This window comes from Panthera onca, chromosome A2, assembly GCF_046562875.1.
Source record: "Panthera onca isolate mPanOnc1 chromosome A2, mPanOnc1 haplotype 2, whole genome shotgun sequence".
Classification (NCBI taxonomy): Eukaryota; Metazoa; Chordata; class Mammalia; order Carnivora; family Felidae; genus Panthera; species Panthera onca.
Window position 1 is genome coordinate 84,874,188 of NC_138340.1, and position 16,776 is coordinate 84,890,963.

Sequence of the window (16,776 nt, forward strand, 5' to 3'; positions counted from 1 at the left end):
TATATTTAAAATTGTGGCATATAAATACGAATCTCATTCTAGAGTTTCATTGACCAATATGAAAGCCACTAGCCACAGGTGGCTATTGAGAACTTGAAATAGACTTACTCCAAACTGAGATGTGCTACAACAGTAAAACAAAAACCAGACTTGTAAGTCTTTGTATATAAAAAAAGTAAAATATCTCCTTAATAATTTTATCTCAATTATTATAATACATTATAATAATGATAATATAATTAATATATTAACACATAATTTATATATATAGATTATTATTATATTAAAAGGATAGTATTTATGATATTGGGCTAAATGATATATTAATATTAAAATTAATATCACTCATTTATTTATGCTTTTAATGTGGCTAGTGAAGATTTCAAAAGTATATATAACATGAGGCTCACATTCTGCTTTTATTGGACAGTGTCCCTCTAGAGGGATCAAGTAAGCTTCTGGTCATTTCATTTTCCTCCCTCATTACCCACTTCTACTAGGAAGTAATGTAATGTGTTCTCTTGGACCAGTCAGTTCCCCCAGAAAGAAATCCTGTCATTTCTTGCTCTCTAGAGCTCTGGAAGTGGCAGTAGAAAAAGGAATCAGTATGTGGAATTTCACTTAAACTTATTTCTGAATGGATCTCCCTCATGCCCCTAACTGGGCCTTCTGTTTTTAAATCCAGAGTTCTTTGCTCAATGTTGTCAAAGCAGAAACACCCTACCCTTTAACAGGGTGAGGAAGGAGAGTGCATTGGCTGAGTGGAGTATTTGAAGAGAAGATCTAGGGTTTAGGACTTAGAAAGACAGTCAACCAAGTTAGACCCTGGTTCCCATGGCACGCCATGCTGCTGGTTCATGACCCTTTCTGGAATTATTTAGCAGATCCTTTTTGCTTCATATTGGCTTTCTGTTCTAGGCATAGATGTTGAGAATCTGACATTTTAGGGCCCATTATCATGAGTCAATTTGCTTTTTAAATATTGACATATTTTCTGGATTTTGTCATCTAAATATCTGGGCTGAACACATGTGTTCATGGTTTGTTTTTTTTTTTTAATTCTATTACTTTCATTTTAATGAAATTTCAGGTGCATGTGAAAATGGATTCAATCTTCCATGTTTAACCAAGGGTCTTTAAATCACTCATCTTTTCCTTCATTATTTTCTGTCAGATTATGCTCAGGCATTTAAGTTTCCCATAACCTGGTCTAAATATACTTCCCTCTACCTGAATAGGTCAAACCAGGCTTACATTTTCCACATGCCTTTTTTTTTTTTTCCAACCATACCAATGACAGTGCTAAATGCTTTATGTAATTACCTAATTTTATATTCTGAGAACCCCACTTCCTTCTACTTATTTATATTCAACTAATCTTCTAGGGAAGATTAAGGATCTGTGAGTTCTGTGAACATACTCTTAGGACTTCATTGTTTCCTTGATTGTTTCCTACATTTTACAGTTTTTATAATATGATGAAATGATATTGTGAGATATTAATCCACATGATTTTATCCCTCTACCCTCTTCCTTCTCTTTGAACTGCAAAATAGGAAGCTGCAAATTGGGGAAGGACCTTGAGTGAAGACAAGAAATAGACTTTATGTGAATATTCAGTGTTAATAAAGATATGAAAAGCAGTTATGATCAAACTGACACATTGTTCTCAACATTATTTCAAAGTAGCGCAAAGGGCACTACACTTGAATAGAGGTGGGAACAAAGGAGCTTAGATGTGGAGGAATCCCAGAGAGCTACTGTGGTCTGCCTTGCCGCAGACACATTCCTAAAGGCAAGCTTTCTCACCTCCATCCCCACAGGCGAATATGAGGATCTCAGAGCTGAGGCATGCCTCAGAGAGAACAGCCTCCGAAAACACTGTGTCCATCATGGCTCCAGAGCAGTGGTGTATAATAGGCTGTGTGTGATGTGTAGGCAGCTATGTTTAGAAACAGATTCACAGAGCTCTTGGGGCCCTATCACTCTGCTCAAGGCCCTACACAGTTGCATAAGTAAACTAAGGAAAACAGGGCCATTACCTGCCAAGTGCTCATGACCAGGACAGGGAAAGCCACAGCCACCAGTTTAGAGAGGGTATTCTGTGTTCTAATCTCTTCGTCCGTTTTTTTTTTTTTTTTTTTGGTAAAAACATGCTTCTGATAAGATTATCATTTCACAAAGTAAATACAATGTGATAGTGCAAGAAATAAAAACTGTGATGTGATTATTTAAAAAGTCAACCAACACACATCAATGCTACATCACCTGCCCTGCAATCAGATTCTGGAGATAAGTGCAGTGACTTTGGAAAGGACTCACTAGAAAGAACTTTGCTTGTATGTAGCCCAAAGGAGGAAGGGGCACAAGATACCCTTTCAGTGGTATTTAAAACTAGATTTGAATAATTATTTGTCCAGTTGTCTCATTCTAGGAGCTTACCCATATATCTGACACTTATTGTGGGTTTAAACATTGAGCTAGGTATAGTTCAGAGAAAGAGGAGTCCAGTCCCTGCCTCCAGGGAGTTTGGGAGTTACCTATTTGATAGAAGGAAGCAAGACTTGGCTTCCTATTACCTAATCCAGTTGAGCAATAAACAGGGAGAGACTCCAGGATAAAGTGCCTGACAGAGGTCAGAGTAGGGGGTGCATGTGAGAGAGTGTCCTGTCCTCACATAGCCTCTGTGTCTTGTAAGGAGAGCCTTGACATGAATCTGACCAGAAGGCTTTATATTTGAGTGGCATCTGTAGGAGTAGATTTTAAAATGAGTAATCTGGGATTGGGAAAAGACTTCTAAAGTGGGGGAAATAAAGGATATAAGAGGATAATCAGTGCTTCTAGAAAGCCAATTTCCCTGACTTAATGCTATGATCTAGACTTTACAATTTCAAGAATGTTTTACTGTCAAAAATAGAAGGACTGAGAAATTTTTATTTAAAAACATTTTTTTTCCTCTGCTTTTAAGTGGAAACACATCTACTGCATTTAATTTCTTTATATAGGAATGCATCATTGAAGTTTTTATCTTCTGTGAATCAGTATTTGTACAACCTTAGGTTTCTTGTTTCCCGAGGCATGAATATGACTGTTTGCTTTCTTTAAAGCCTAACATTCATAGTAAGAGGATATGTTTTATCCAGAGTAAGACATACACAAATATACTAAGATCTTCTTAAAATTTACTTAATACAACAAAGAGATCTCTAAGTGTCATAAGCATGTACCTTTTGATATGTTCAGCCTGATTAGTTTTAGATTTAAAAATCATTAAATGCTTCCAAAGTTATATATACACCTTAACTTTCAGTCTTCATTATTTTCAAATCAAATCAATGAATCAAATTAAATTGGTATGCTTACCAATTTATTGGTATGTCAACATATTTACTCTCATTTTCTAAATTTAAATGACCTTCCACTATCTGTGAAGGTATAGAAACACCAAAGATGTTATAAAATGTATCCAGTATGTTGTTACTCTTTTTTTCAGCATTAAGTAAAATTTGGGGGCTTTGAGGAAGAATTTTTAGTTCCTTCTTGGACTTATTTATGCAAAGTTATAATTCTTGGCAGCTTAATACAAATTGCTTTTGAATTTTAAGAAGAAACCACATCTTTCCCCTAACAATGCCTGAACTTAGCAGGCATCCAATTAATTTGAAATTAATTTCCTCTAATCTTATTTTGATGTTGCTGGCAACAACTTTTTATATTTTCTTCCTTGAGGTCACTAGCTTTTTGGTAGAAATTGCTCTTTTTAAAGATGGAGAAATACCTTCTGCCTTTAACCTTTCTCTGTGTTGGCCAATACATGGTAGTCAGTCTCTGACTTATGCTTGCGGAAGAAGCTGGAAATATTAATCCCTCTGTGAAGCTTGGCATCTCTCCTGCTGAAACTTCCCCCTCTGTATGTCCTCCACTGTGCCATAAACCTTCCATTAAGCCACCTATTATATTACTATAATAACTTTTCTGTATGTCTATCTCTCACTCCATGAAGATAAGTTTTATTTACCTTCATAAACTTTGGACCCAGAAATACCCAGTGCCAAGAGAAATAGTTTAATAAGAAATTTCTTTACATTCTTATTTAATGTAACTATAATCTCTATATAAGAGTGATGAAAATAATTTTAAAACCTCAGGGTAGCATAGCAAAATGTGTCTGCTGAGAGCTTTATATTGGCAAAAGGTAAAGATTTAGATCTGGGCAAGGAAATGTTTGTATGTGACCATGTATCCTTATGTCTTCCTACTAATCTTTGCTATTGCTTGTTGTATGGATGCATAAACTCAAGGTCATCCATTTCATACTGATGCTGAAAATTTTAGCATTTATATAATTTTCTTAGTTTTCCTTGTGTTATCTCCTCTGTAAAAATGTGGCTCATAATACCCAATTAGAGAATTTTTTGTGGACTTAAATAATGACAAATGGAAGCATTTAGTATGACACCTGGCCCATGGTATAATGTTAACAAATAAGTCTTCTCCCTTACTCTTTCCTAGAACTTTTCAAAGTGTTCTATGTGAAAGGGAAGAAATAGAATATATTAATCAAGTAGAAAATTTTTATTTTCATATTTAATAACTAAATTTAAATTATGTTGAAGATGTTTAAATATTTAAAATAAATTTGAGAAGTCCAAAGAGCAGGAACCAGAATAGCTTTAAAAAATCAACTTCACTCTAGTGATAGTATCTAGTGCATGGCAATCAAAAAGAGGTAAAAGTTATTCTAATTATCCAGGAATTGAACTTTAAATTGGTGAGCATTGCTAAAGAGGAACAAAGAATAATGACATATACACAAAACGAAAGCAATGCTTTAGCAAATATCAAACCAGAACCTAGAAGAAGATATGTGACAAGAGGTAAAAACTAAGAAAACAGAAGCATAAGGAGAAAAAGAAAGCAATGTTTTTTTGAAAACCATTAGGGCAATGTAGAATAAGCATTTCCAGTTCTCTGGGTCTCTGTGACCTCTTTTGCTCAATTATCAGGACCAGATGATTCCTAAGATTCCTTCAATTTCTGCAGTATAAAGGTCATGAACAGAGGGAAGAAATGTGTCATGCGTAGAAGTGGGTGAAAGGTCTTTGAACTAAGAGTAACAGCTATTTATATCTGAGTAAATGTGGATGTTCTGGGAGCCTAGGAAACTCTGTTATCTTCTACTGTAGAATCTTTCTATAGAATTGTCCTCTGTATGTGAGGTGTGTCCCCAGAATGTGAGCTCCTTGCAGGGAGGTGTTGCTAACCTATCCAAGCTGATTTGAATATATTCTATTATTGGTTTATCTTAGTAAATATTGGTAGCTTTCAACAACTAACAGCAGGGAGAGCTATAAATCTCCTTCTTAAAACAGACAAAGTGAAAGCTCTCTCAAATTGGCTTCTAACTGAAGCAGATGAGCAGCAAGCAGAAACTCAACCTGTTGCCCATGCTCCACGAAGCTTTCATGTTCTGTACTTTTCAGTGTCTCAGTAGTCCTTACGTGGACAATTCAAAGGCATATGCTTAACATGCTAACCATGGAATTCAGCTAACCATACCGTCATAGTCAGACAATGGGGAATGCCCCCAAATCAAAAGCTACACAATGGGCCATTTCTCAACTGAGCCTTAGGCATCTGGGCTTGGTGGGTTTTTATAGCCTGTGATGTAAGAGTAGGGAGTTAGCCATATTTCTAGCCAACTCATAAATCTTTGAAGCCATTCATTTCACCACTGGGAACCTCATTATTATTTTTTATGGAAAGTTTCAGATTTTACGAAATAAAGGTAATTAAATTACAGATTTTGATTACATGGTAAATAGCTCTAGAATGAATGTTCACAACCAGGGTAGCACCCCACTTTAGAAGGTGGATTAAAAGTGTTCAGTACTCACACATTGTATTTATTCTCTTTTGTTTGTTTCAAGTTTTTGTTTAAATTCTAGTTAACATAGAGTGCACACATTGTATTTTATATGGAAATATTTGTAATGCATTGCAGAAAAACTCATGGTAGGAAACATGCTTTCTTCCTCTTTGTGGCAGAGTTCTTGGAACACAGTGGTCACATGATAAATCTTCACCAAATATGTGTATGTATAAGGATGCATATCATCAACAGTAATCCCCAGGAAATTACTGCCTAAATGATGGGAGAAAAATCATATTTTCTTGTCTAATTTAGCTTATATTATAATGGCTCGATTTATTTTTGGAGTGTCTTTACTTTTTTATTCTAATGAGTTGCAAAAATAAGAGTACACCCACCAAATATTGCTATCTTAGTCCTCTTACATGGCAAAAGAATGTCATAACCATTGTAGACCCCAACCTGTTGATTTTGCAATGCCCTCACCAAGAAGCCTCTTCTCTCCAGCTTTTACAAACTAGAATATTCATCGATGCTTTGATTCTTCTCCTAAGAGAAGTGTGCATGTTTTTATCAGGTTCCTATAACAAAGACACAGGATGAAAAGAGTCAAGGGAACCGCTCTAAGAAAATAAGTAGGAATATCCCTGGAGAGGGATCTGCTTCTGTGTTCTTTTAAACGTCACAGCGTAATTGTTTCTTTCTATCCTTTTTTTTTTTTTTTTTTTTTTTTTTAAAGAAAGAACCAGGGTGAGGAGCAGCTCACTTGCAAGCTGGGGAAGTTGGCAAACACTGGCGGCAGAGCCTAACTTTGGTTTAGAAATCATACTGCCTCAGTGGAGTGTCACTCAAAACTCCACAGCCATTCTTGGATACTTGAAGGTGGGGCTCACAGCAGTCAGCAGTGATTTGACCCAGCACTTGGGGCAAACACAACCACAGTTATCAGTGTTAATTCCATTGTCTTCCAACCAGCATTTTGCAAGTGAGTTAATATTGGAGGATTTGCACTTTTTCATCGGACTTCAAACTGGTAATTATGCTTATGTAATCCCTGTGAAGTTTTCTACCCTAACAACATAGGATGCAAGACTGGTTCCTCTAATACTAAAATCTTACTTTGATCTGGTTTTTTGCTTTCTTCTTATCCAGTTTAAGCTCTACCTGCATTTCTCTCTTCTCTCGGGCAGTATTTGAGATACAGACCTACAGGCACCCTGTCCCCAGCTTTTTGATAAGAAGTTGTATCTAAAAGAAAATAGAAGGAGTTGTAACTTTACCATGTATGATCTTGCCAGTAATAAATACAATACTAAGTGATAAGAGGGTATTAAAAAATACTCAGAAGTATTGAAACCCTCCAACAAACGTGATTATATACATGCAGCAGTGGAGGAGTATCTTAACAGAGCAACAACATACTAAAGGACAAATTCATGCACGGTTCTTTTATTCTTAAGAATATCTATGCCCAGGGAGACTGTTAAACTGCAGATGAATTTTTATAATTGCCTGAAGAGGCAATTGTAATATAATTATGCAAGTTTTGGACTCTCTTATATGAAGATTGTAACGCAGAGTGGGTGTCTTCCCAGTCTTGAAGAAGAATCTATCCTTTCCCATTTAGCATCAACAGTAATCAGTAGTTATCACAGGCAGAGTTTCTACTGCTGAAATTCCTGGTATGTCTCCAGTCAACAGGTGGCTTCCTGGGACTTGTATGAGAGGTGACATGTCAACTTTATTTTACATTCAGGTTACAGAACTCTATCATCATATTGTATACCTGGCAGGTTACTGAATCTTTGATGCAACAGCTAACAGGATACAGGAAGTAATGTTACAAAATTTACCATTAAATTAGAACCAGTTTTCAATTTGTACATCATTCCTCCAATGTTTTTCCTGGTAAGAGCTAGCCACATGGAATGATAATGGGAGGCAGGTATTAGAATTAGGTAAAATTTTACAGATTTCAGACCTAATCATTTTACTGTTCACATATAACCATTTCTAGTAATGGTGTTTTATTCTGACCTGCATTGTGATACAGTATTCTATAGGAACAAATGATATCTGTCTGTGTGCCTTAACTCTCTTTCACTTTGATTATCTCAAATAGTTGGAAAGTAAGCCCTTTGAATTAAGAGCTCTAGAGGCAGTGGTTTGCCTCTGTGGGTACTGTGTGAAGACAGGAGACTGGGGGAGAGTGTTTGACATAGACAGGGGCGGGAAATGCTAATATTACCTCATTCAAAGAATTCCTAACCTTCCTTGTACCTCAGACCTATACAATTCTATTTGATGTTTGGGTGGTTAATTATTCAAGCATTCTAGACAAGCCATAATTAAACATTTCAATATAAAATCACAAGCAATTACTGATCTATAATTATGTATGCTACCTAAGTATAAATAATTAGAAAACAAAAAAATTGAAATGACCTGCTGTGTGGTAATGCTGCTAAACAGATATATTTTTTTACACTAAAAGGCAAGGACTTTATGAATGCTGGCATTATGTAAATGACTTTGTCTTTAGAAAGTTGGATTGTGCGTGGTATCTTGTCTGTTTACTCAAACATTTGCCTGCTCAACACATACTAGGTATTTATCATTTTCTGTACCTAATTTCATCCACTTAACACTTTAACAATCAATTCCCTATCACAAATATTATTTGATAAATTAAATGGATATCAACACAGGGACATTTTATAGCAGGTCACTGCTCTATTGGGTCATCAGGGAATCTTCCACTGAGTCTGGTACCACAAGTTTTCATATTTCTCCCTTAAGGATGATGAAAGATCAGTGGATCCCTAAGTATCTGAAGTCTGTGGAGCCTTGGGTTGCTTAGAAACAGTGAATATGGGCTTGCTATGGCAACCCAATTTATCAGTGAATGAAAAGCCAGTTTAGCTGGCATTGTGCCACCTCTCCATACTTTGATGGTAAGAATATTCAGATCAGATCCTCTATTGTATCAGTATTTTTTATTATTTATAAATAAAACTATATTTATTAGCAATTTACATATTTATATATTTATTTACCAATTACAAATTACCAAATTTTGACATAGGAACTCACAGTTTATAATGGATAGCAACTACATGAAAATCAAGCTGAAACTTACTATGTAACGTTAGTATACACTTCAAATTTGTTACGTCTGCTGGTTATTACCCCATTGCCTAACTTTTTTATACAGGATTTTCATTAAATTAAAAGCATGAGAAAGCAAGACTAGTAAAGTATATTATTTATGTGATAAAAAAGTTTCTGTAAATTTGACTTAGATTAATAATTCCATAAAAACAATCTATAAATTTATCTATGTAATGTAGTATATTTTAGTGATATTTTCATTTTATATTCACTCTTTGTTTGCATATAAATAGAATAAATGTGGTTTACCATATTTTTAAAAATCTTATGCTTTAAGTAATATACCATGTAATCTGACACACAAAATGTATTAGAGAATTAATTTATTTGAAAAACACACCTTTTTAATAATGGAAAAGATTTTAGAGTCTGACTCTCATCCTCAGTTTGAGGATTTGCTCCTTGGAGTACATTTTCAACTATTTTGCCCTTTCTGATTTAGGACAATTTTTCCGATTTTAATGACACCTTTTAATTTTTTTTTTTTTACATATTCATGCTTTATAAGACCATAACCTCTGCACCTCTTCACATGTAGGTGTTGTATTTATCTTATCTGCCTATTGACTCAAACTCTTGTATGTTTGTCACAGTCTGTGGCGGAGGCAGGGCTGGCAGCCTCTCCTGAGACAAAAATGCTACCAGGTTCTACTTACTGTCCTTTTCTCCTGGGTTTTGGCATTTATGCATTTTGTTTTGATATTTAAGAGTTCATAGTCATAGTATGAAAAGTTCTCTTGAGAGTAAAAAAAAAAAAAAAAAAAAGTCCATCTCAGGTTGCCATGGGATAAGGAAGGACACATTTGGTGATATTTTCGATTTTTTCTTTGTACTTTATTCATTTTTACAGACTTCTGAAATTGATCAGTGTTTGGAATCCTCTAGCATGTCTCTTTAGCTGAGCGATGCCCCTCTTAAAGATAAGTCTCGTGTCACAGATGGTAACAAGTACAAAGACAGAACTTAAACGGAAACAGAACTTCAGCCATTTTTCTTGAACTAACTGCTATCAGAACATAAAGGCCAATCCTCAGAGGTGCTTAAGTTTCTAGTGACTGGGCCATACTAACACTCTTGACAAAGGTGCATTTTGAAGTCAGATAAAGACCCACTGTCTTTTAACAAAATAAATGAGCAGTCCAGAATAAACCCTCTAAACAACCCAGAGGAATCAAACTATTAGCAAGGGATCGCATCAGTTGATTTATAAAAAAAGATGGTCATGTAAAAAATTAGACGGTAGTGTATTACTATTCAGAAGACTTGGCGAAAATTTGATAGGCAAAATAATACACCACAACCACTTATAATGATCTACCTTTAATACCGAATCATGGTTTTTGGTGTGAATTATTTTAACAAATTTTAGGAATCTTCATTTTAATAAATATGTCTATTCCTTGATGTGGATACAGAAACACAGTTAGTATATTAGATCATTTAAAATGTTTGGGGAGGGCACCTGGATGGCTCAGTCCATTGAGCGTCACACTCTTGATGCTCAGGTCATAATCCCAGGGGTATGGGATTGAGTCCTGCATGGGGCTAAGTGTGGGGCCTGCTTAAGACTCTCTATCTCCCTCTGCCCCTGTCCTCCACTCATGCTGTCTCAAAAATAAAAATAAACATTAAAATGTTTGGGAAAAGGTTATTTTGTAGGAGCATGTCATTCATCCTTGTATTGTACTTACTCAAGAAGTATCTGAAGAATGACAGAATCCTTTGTAAGAATGGTTTTCAGTTTTTAAAAAAATGGCCCTGACTGAGCCACCCAGGCACCCCAAGAATATTTGCTAATGTGAAAGAATCAGACTATTTGTTTAATACATGCAGATTTTTGCTTAAAGCAGACCACACCTGTTCTTTGTTGCACTTCATGCCCAGTGTCTACTAAATATAAAAAGGCATACATAGAAAATAACCATTCCTTTTAAACTTGATATCAGACAACATGGAGAACCAAAGATAACCTTCTCTCCTACCAAATTATATAATATACCCATGTTTCTTTTTGATCTATCCTGTGATATCTATAGTATAGGTTCTTCATTATCTATTCAATGTGTATTTTAGCATCTATTATGTGTCTGGCACTATTTTAAAATCTGGGATATAAAAATCGCTACCAACACAGTTCCCAATGAGTACATTATAGGGAGCTTCATTGTCACCTGCACCCTTGCAACTCCTGAATGAACTGAGCTTTTTATGACATATTTTATGAGTATAACACTAAAGAGTTCTGGACATATGTAGAAGAAAATATAGTTACATGGTGTTTTATATGTGTTTAATATTATACTAATATCTCTGTTACATATAGTGTAAAAAACCATATTTCTGTCCTTGATTCTTTTTTTTAGAGGTCTCCTGATTGTGTTTCTTTTTTTTTTTTTTTTTTTACATTTTATTTATTTTTGAGAGAGAGACAGAGCACAAGCAGGGGAGGGGCAGAGAGAGAGAGAGAGAGAGAGAGAGAGAGACAGAGACAGAATCTGAAGCAGGCTCCAGGCTCTGAGCTGTCAGCACAGAGCCTGACGCAGGCCTTAAACTCACAGACAGCAAGATCATGACCTGAGCCGAAGTTGGACGCCCCTCCTGATTGTGTTTCTTGATGACACTTAATGAACAAGAACTTTGGTTAGATATTTTATTTGTGTAAATGAGCAGTGATCTAAGATCCACATTTTACATAGAATATTGTGTTTTCAACTGAAACTAGCTGACTCAATAGAGGGATTTTAGGGAGTCCACATAATTGACAACTCCAGAGTTAGTACTTTAATTTTTTTTTTATTTTTTTATTTTTATTTATTTATTTATTTTTTTAGGAAGAGAGAGGAAGAGGAGCAGGGAGAGAGAATCCTGAGCAGGCTGCACAGAGTCTGACATTGGGCTCAATGCCATGACCCTGGGATCATGACCTGAGCCCAAATCAAGAATTGGCACTCAAGGACTGAGCCACCCAGGTGCCCCCAGTGTTAGTACTCTTTAGGCATAGTTGGATCAAACTTGTTGGCTCTTTCTCCTTAACTTTCTCTCTTCCACTTGTTTGGGTGTTGGCTTTGACCCAGACTGACCTACCCTGAGTTTTTAAAAGTCCCCCAGCAGGAAGAATATGTGTTTCCTTATTCTTCTACATAGAAGATGGGGATGGCGTTGGGGGGGGGTGGGTAGATAATAGTAGAAAGACTGATTCATACCAATGTTGAGCAAAGGACCTTTTGTGAGTCCTGAGGGAAAATGCATGTTCTTGTAACACTCCCTACTTAATCAAAGGAAAATTTTAAACAGAGCATTGGCATTCTTAGAGGCAATGTCTCTAGAATCAAAACCTTTATAAATCAAAATATGGAGGCAGTTTTTGAATCTTCTGTACTCAGTATGGAAGGACATCTCTAAATGCTGAGTCAGTCACTCATGGCTTCTAGATCACAAGTCACTCCTCCCTATACAAAAGGGACTAAGGTTCTAGGGTGTGAAGTCCCTGAAGAAACGTCACTATCTTGGGGTGCCTGGGTGGCTCAGTCATTAATCGTCTGACTTTGGCTCAGGTCATGATCTCACGGTTTGTGAGTATGAGCCCCACGTCAGGCTCTGTGCAGACAGCTTGGAGCCTGGACCCTGCTTTGGATTCTGTGTCTCCTTCTCTCTCTGCCCCTCCCCAACTTGTGCTCTCTCTATGTCTCTCAAAAAATAAGTAAGTAAAAAAAAATTTTTTTAATTAAAAAAAAAGAAACATTACTCTCTTTCTTTCCTCTGGGAAATTCTCAGGCATAGTGAAAAATCCCTTAAATAATCAACTAAATTCATTGTGTTCCATCTTTAAAGATTGAAGCCAATTCCCTCAAACACATCTTAGTACTTATTTAATGGACTTAAAAACAAAAAACAAAAGACATTGTTCTCATTTTTAATTGTATTTGCATAGGATCGGATGAATATTGAAAGAGTGATACATATGATGGTAGAATATTATATCCTAGAGATAAAAAGCTTCCCAAGTAATGGATTTGCACCAAAAGACTTAAAAAGAAGATCACACTGTATTTTTTTTCCATAACCTGGCTGACATAACAGACAAGCCAGAGAAAGTTTAGTAAATAGCATAAATGTAATTTAATATTCATTTTTTGAGTTTCTTGAAGAATTTAAATATTTCCTACTATACAGAATAGTAAATTCAAGGCTAATAGAATCAGTTGCAGAATATGATGAAGTTTTGACTAGAATACTTTTTGGTAATATTTTGATACCTGTAATTGTACATTGAACTGCCACTGGAGGCTGGACGCCTTTCAAAACAGAAATATCTGTTAAGTGGATGATGTAAGCATGTTTGTAAAAGGAGTGAAGGACCAAAAGAATTCATGGTTTCTGCTGATTTAGGGATAGATATGCTTTTGTAAATGCAATTGCAATAAGTCATGTGAATGCAACTCCAAATTTACATATCCCAAATCATGTACCCTTTTGAGAGCATACTAGAAAGATAAAAATGAAATGTCAAATAGTCAAATAGAAATCAATCAGGACAGATACACATAGGGTAACCAAGGAAGAAAAGAAGCATGTGAAAGAGAGGAGTCTATACGGAGCCTTACTATAAAAACAGTATTTTGTGACATGCCTCTTTATAACATAGGAAACCCTGTAATCGTTTTTAATTTTGAGTTAATTCATGAAATGGTATGGTTTTACATGCTTTTATGGACTTACTTCACCTCCCAATTTTACTCACAGTAGCCTTCTTTTCTCCAGCCTACTGTGATGACCCAGTTTTCCCTGTGGAGTTGTAGAAAATGAGAGGAAAAACAGGCCTAGCAACATTCCTGGATCATATCCAGAAAATGTTCTTTAGTCCTTGGAACACATGGAGGATGCTGCTTCAAGCCTTGTACATGCAATTTGGGAAAACAAGAATATTCTCAGCATTCACCCTGAACAGGAAAGCACTGTGCTCTTAACAAAAGGAGCATCACAGAGTCCACTGAAACCCACTCAGATAATATAAGCACTCCAATTCACATACGTACCTTTACCCATGAACTGGAGGCACCGTGGAGGAGGATACTTTGCTTACCTAAATAACACAACCGAGAGACCTTGGGCCCTAATAGCCAAGAAAACAGTTGTGTCCCAGTTGTCCTGAGGACAAGTGAGCTAATCAAGCAGAGCAGAACTAGCAGGACTAGTTCAGTCATGTATGAGGGACATTCTGTAGCAATTCAGACTCCATAACCTACTATTGGTTCCTTGAATCACAACCTCAGAACAAAAGACAAGAGTGACATTCAGGAATCTGAAAGGGATGGTCATGATAAACAGGTTTTGAGTCCTTGGTTGCTTGCTGGCGAGCTCAAGGATGACCGATAATTGCAGAGACGGTGCTGATGCTGCCTGAACCCACCTAAACCTACCCTAGTACAGTTACCACAAGGTCAATTCCTTTATCAGTTCCCTTGTCAGTGCCCTATATTGCAAAGCAAGGTTTAATGCTGCTGCGAAAGTTGCTGCTAAAGTAATGAAGTTTAATAGGCAAGTCAAACTTCTTTATGATTCAAAACTGAAGTATGGAGATCACAAAGGGAAGGTTTCACTCTACCTCTGATATGTTGCAATTTCTTTCATGTAAGCAGGTACCCAGCAATCACAGAGACACATAGAGGACAGTTTCAGGATTCTGACATTTTAGAATTATTCTGAATTCATCTATCTGTCTCATGCAACATAGAGTGCTGGTGTACCACTTTTTATTCTGTCTGGATTCTAATGTTTATGGCATCTGGAATATGCCCATTGAAATATGTAAAGAAAGTGATTGAAATGATCCATAACATTTCCGGGTAAACATTTGCTTCTGAAAATTTTACATGTATATATTTTCAATGTTTTTGTTTGTTTTTCTTACAAACAACGTGAGGCTTTATTCAAACAGAAAAATACATTTAAAGTAAAATGTTCCCTCTTGGAATCCTATGGGTTCTTTGAAATTTTAAGAATTTATTTCAAGTTCTTCCAAGGAGTTCATTTGATAAGTAACACTCTAAACCAAACTTGCTGGTCTCTTTGAAGACAGAAAACTCAGGCTCATTGAAGGGCAAACCCTTCCCTTAAGCCCACTAAGAACCAACCTGGGCAATGATGGTCCGCAAACTGTTTTATGTTTCTTTAAAATGCCGGGTCACTCAGATGCAGGGTTTATCCCACTTCAAACAAACAGAAAAAGAAAGGTATCGGGAATATAGTTTTTCCTGTGTAGTGATTTTTTAAATAAATTATTATTGTATAACATGTTTCTTAGAAACCTTTTTTTTTTCTATCTTTAAAAAGAAACCTAATTAGGTCGGTCTCCTCCTATGTCCCTGAAGGAGAGTGTGTGTGGGTGCATGCACGCGTGAGTGCACGCACACGTGCATACAGTATGTATACCTAAGTCTTGTAGGAATCTGATGTCCAAGTGTGTATCTTTAAACTTAAGGTAACAGGTTGTCAGATGACACGTATGTCCATATAATTAGGTTTTTCATTGTCTCTAGTGTGATTAGCATGTCTCCATTAAATGGAATAAAATCACTTTGAGTCTCATTATCCATCTTTTTTCTTTGATTAAATGTATTTTGTTTTTATACATTCATCACACACTTCAGCTTTTTACTGGTGTTTAAACAGAGTTAAAAAACCTGATATTTTAGGATTTTAAAGTACATCCTTTTGATCAAGCCATGAGCTAAAGCAAATGTAAACTGATGTCCCTAACCCCTCTTAAAATTATTTTATTTATTTAATTTTTAAGACCCCACTTCAGGGAGTATCTTAGGTTACTTTTCTTAATGATAAAATTTGTTTTGATTTTTTTTTTGTATTTCAATTGAATAGTTTTTTTTTTTTACATTTTTCCTGTCCTGTGAAATTTCAAATTCATTGATTATATTTTTCCTTAACCTTTTTAAATTTGGCATTTGTTAACTAACTGCTTGTTTTCTTTATTGATTATTGTGCTTTTTTTCCTACTATTTCACCATGCCATGTTTTCAGGCCTTGTTATCACTTTACCTGAATATTTCTGGTTTTCCCCCAAATAATATCCTATCAACTGTATGAATACAAATTACCCTGACAACTATGCTGATCATACCATGTCCTTATGTTTCGTAGTATAATTTAAATGTTGACTTACTCTACTTCCCCTTAGAGAGTTGAGTCAGCTTTGCAGTGTTCAAGTAAAGATTAGGTCTGTCAACATTTTTAGATGGCCTGTGAAATTTACATATTGATTTGGCCCTGCCCACGTGAGCACTGTCCACATATACAGAGGTGCTCTCTGTTAAATCTCTTTCACACACAGCTCCTACTATGGCTTCTATTAAACATATGGGTAAGTTTATTTTATAATTTTAATTCAGTATGTTTGCTTGTGTCCTGTGTTTCAATTTATTAGATCACATGGTTTAAGTCTAAACTTTAGTTACCCTGATATCCTATGTTTTACCTTTATTAATGTCCTTGAAATTCTCTTTTAAAGGCCATCTTAGAAGCCTGTATTTTAGTCTCTCAAGTTTTACTGGCATTACATTATACTGTTATATCTTAGTTATGTACATATATATTTATTTATTTTTGTTCCTGCATGTTAAGTCCTTCCTCACCATAGAAAAGAGGTAAAGCATGCCATTGATTTCATACTTTCACAAATAAACAAGGTAGCAATTGAAAATGATAGATGTTTATAC

The 16,776-nt window shown here is 35.7% G+C and overlaps 1 protein-coding gene across 3 annotated transcripts in view; it reads left to right on the top strand.

Annotated features, from left to right (window-relative positions):
* CD36 (CD36 molecule (CD36 blood group)) overlaps positions 1-16,776 on the top strand; it is a 77,345-nt gene that overhangs the window by 16,672 nt on the left and 43,897 nt on the right. The window contains exon 1 of one of the 3 annotated variants that reach the window (XM_078442520.2): positions 6,788-6,905. The exons of 1 other annotated variant lie outside the window; for it this stretch is intronic. The gene's annotated coding sequence lies outside the window, so the exon portion shown is untranslated. Of the gene's footprint in view, positions 1-6,787; positions 6,906-16,398; positions 16,422-16,776 lie in introns of those variants that run through there. One more of the 3 variants, XM_078442521.2, reaches the window with a different exon arrangement.